The sequence below is a fragment of the Rhinopithecus bieti genome, unplaced genomic scaffold, assembly GCF_001698545.2.
Source record: "Rhinopithecus bieti isolate Rb0 unplaced genomic scaffold, ASM169854v2 scaffold_12049, whole genome shotgun sequence".
In the NCBI taxonomy this organism is placed as follows: Eukaryota; Metazoa; Chordata; class Mammalia; order Primates; family Cercopithecidae; genus Rhinopithecus; species Rhinopithecus bieti.
This window is the reverse complement of record NW_016807278.1, coordinates 3,122,907-3,125,963: the sequence shown is the minus strand read 5'-3', so window position 1 is coordinate 3,125,963 and position 3,057 is coordinate 3,122,907.

The window sequence follows — 3,057 nt, the reverse complement described above, 5'->3', positions numbered from 1 at the left end:
ATAATAATAATAAAATAAATAAAAAAATAAAAATTATTATAGTAGGGATCAACGAAATGAAAAGGCAACATACAGAATGGGAAAAAATATTTGCAAACCATGTATCTGACCAGGGGTTAATACATAAAATATATAAGGAACTCATACAACTCAATAGCAAAACAAAACAAAAACAAATAACCGGAATTTTTTTTAATGCACAAAGGACCTGAATCAACATTTTCCCAAAGAAGGCATACAAATGACCCACAGGTATATGAAAAAGTGCTTGACATCATTAATCATCATGGAAGTGTAAGTCAAAACCTCAATAATGAGATATCACCTCACACCTGTAGGGTGGTTATTCTCAAAAAGTCAAAAGATTACAAGTGATGTCGAAGGTGTGGAGAAAAGGGATCCTTGTACACAGTTGGTGGGAATGTAAACTGGTACAGCCATATGGAAAACAGTATGGAGATTCCTTTAAAATATTAAAAATAGAACTACTGTACAAACCAGCAATCCCACTTCTGGGAATATATCCAAAGGAAATGAAATCAGTATGTTAAAGAGAGGTCTGCACCTCCATGTTCATTGCAGCATTATTCACAATAGACAAGATGTGGAATCAGCAGAAGTATCTGTCAACAGGTGACTGGATAAAGAAAATGGGGGCTGGGGGCCATGGCTCACGCCTGTAATCCCAGCACTTTGGGAGGCCGAGGTGAGCAGATCACCTGAGGTCAGGAGTTCAGACCATCCTGGCCAAAATGATGAAACCCTGTGTCCATTAAAAATACAAAAATTAGCTGGGTGTGGTGGCGGGTGCCTGCAGTCCCAGCTGCTTGGAAGGATGAGGGAGGAAAACCGCTTGAAACCAGGAGGTGGAGGTTGAGGTTGCAGTGAACTGAGACCATGCCACTGCACTCCAGCCTGGGCAACAAGAGTGAAACTCCATCTAAAAAAAAAAAAGAAGAAGAAGAAATAAAGAAAATGTGATACATAAGGAAATCCTGCCATTTGTGACGACGTGGACAAATCTGGAGGACTTTATGCTAAGTGAAACAAGCTAGAAACAGAAAGACAAATACTGTGTTATTTCACTTATATGTGGAATCCAAAAAAGTTAAACTCATAGAAACAGCAGAATGGTTACCAGGGGCTGGGAGGTGAGGGAAACAAATAGATCTTGATCAAAGAGCACAAACTTTCAGTTGTAAGATGAATAAATTTTGGGAATCTAACGTACAGTACAGTGACTATAGTTATTAATGATGTATGGTGTACTTGAAATTTGCTAAGAGTGTAATCTCAAGTGTTCTCACCACATACACACACGCACACACTTTAAAAATAGTGGGAGAAATTTAATTTAAGAACTAGGAGAAGCACCAAATATATAGAATCTGTGAGTTTAGCCTGCCCTCTAGTGGGAATATTAAGTTCAACAGTCTGCATAAAGAAGCTTCAAGCACTCCAGGAAGATTTTATGCTAAAGTACAAGATGGCACTTGTGTTTCTGATGCAACATAAATGAAGCAAACAGATTCATTTCATGCTATCTCAGATGGACTTTGCAATGTTAACAAGCCAATCTTTCAATAGCTCGCCATTGCCTGTAGGATAAAATCGTTTGCCTTAGCCTGACGGAAGTGCAGTCTCCAATGTGACCTCACCCCTCTCTATCTCCCTCTACTGCAACCAGACTCAGTTATTCCCCATTCTCTAAATACATCTTGTGGTCCCCACATTCCTTCCAGATTTCCTGTTTTCCTCCCTACGGTACCTAGCTCACTGCTGTGGAAGCAGTGGGTAATCAGTAAGCAAATTTTTGATTGATTAATCCCATTCAGTTTATTTAATTTTAAACAGCAGGTTTTGTTATCCCGGAGGAAAGGGAACGTGATGTAACAAAGCCTTGGGGAGGAAAAAACTTGAAGACCCCTTTATCTGTTCTTGCCCTTTGAAGGAGGCCTGGATAGACACCATTTCCCTTCCTTAAAATTTAAGTGGTATAATTTATTTCCACATCGCAGTCAGAGAAATAGTGCTAGCAGTTTTTCCTTATCTAACACAGTGGGTGCTGAAAAAAATATGTCTAAATAAATTAATGTCTGTGTTTTGCTCATTATAATTTCTTTAGTACACCACTGACAGCTACTTGTTTAGACTTAATTATGATCATGCAGTTTCACTGCTGAAAACTCAAGGGCCCAGGCACCCTCATTTTATAAACCCTGCTTTCCTGTCCATCTTCATCTGCCGCCACTCCACTTCATGTTGAAATTGTTTGTTTGTGTGTCTTCTTTCCTAGACTGTTAGCAGGACCCATGTCCTACTCATCTCAGACTCTAGGGCTAGCGCAGAGCCTAACCTGTAATAGATCAGTAAATGTTTGTTGAATTAAATCACTCCATTCTGGCACATTTTAAGTCTATTCCTTCTAATCTTATTCACAATGGAAAAAAGTAACAGAATGGTAAAACTTTAGATTTACAGGTTATCTCAGAGGCCATCTAATCAATTTCCGTTATTTTATAAATGTGGAAACCCAGGCCTGCTCAGGATCACACAGTTTGTTGGTCTTTGTTCTGTAAGAATCAGACAATAGTAGGAAAGAAAAATTCCTCCAACTGAGACTGAGCTATTTTGTTGTTCATTGTGTTCAGAAGCCACTAGTACCCAGAAACTAAAATAAATTCCCTTATCAGTATTTGAAATTTCATAATCTTGTGTTCCACAACCCATGTGTCAGGGTAGATGAACTTGATTTTAGGTGCCTGGGTGCGGTGGCTCATGCCTGTAATCTCAGCACTTTGGGAGGCCGAGGCAGGAGGATCACCTGAGGTAAGGAGTTCGAAACCAACCTGGCTAACATGGTGAAACCCCATTTATACTAAAAATACAAAAAATTAGCCAGGTGTGGTGGCTTGTGCCTATAATCCCAGCTACTCTGAAGGCTGAGGCAAGAGAATCGCTGGAACCCAAGAAGTGGAGGTTGCAGTGAGCCAAGGTTGCGCCATTGTATTCCAGCTTGGGCCACAGGAGCAAGACTCCGGCTCAAAGAAAAAAAAA